The following is a 298-nucleotide window of genomic DNA, read 5'->3' as shown; positions in this document are numbered from 1 at the left end:
CCCAGGCCTCTGGTAGAGGACCCGAGCTCAGGGGATGAAAGAGAGAGACCACCCACGGAGGGTGAGAAGGGAATTTATTTTTTTTATTTATATTTAAGTAATATTCTCCTTAAAGTTACGTTAACCAAAGGTTAGAATAAATGCAGTGGACATTAGAAATCAGACATAACCATTATTTTAATGGAGAGTGCATATCTGCAGAATTTAAGTTTTGTATTCTTATTTTATAAAAATGACACACAGATGTTCAGATAACTTTCACAGGTGCAAACTTATTCTGACGACAAAAATTGAGATT

The sequence above is a fragment of the Poecilia latipinna genome, unplaced genomic scaffold, assembly GCF_001443285.1.
Source record: "Poecilia latipinna isolate Pla-1442-1.1 unplaced genomic scaffold, P_latipinna-1.0 Scaffold2319, whole genome shotgun sequence".
In the NCBI taxonomy this organism is placed as follows: domain Eukaryota; kingdom Metazoa; phylum Chordata; class Actinopteri; order Cyprinodontiformes; family Poeciliidae; genus Poecilia; species Poecilia latipinna.
This window is presented reverse-complemented; position numbering follows the sequence as displayed.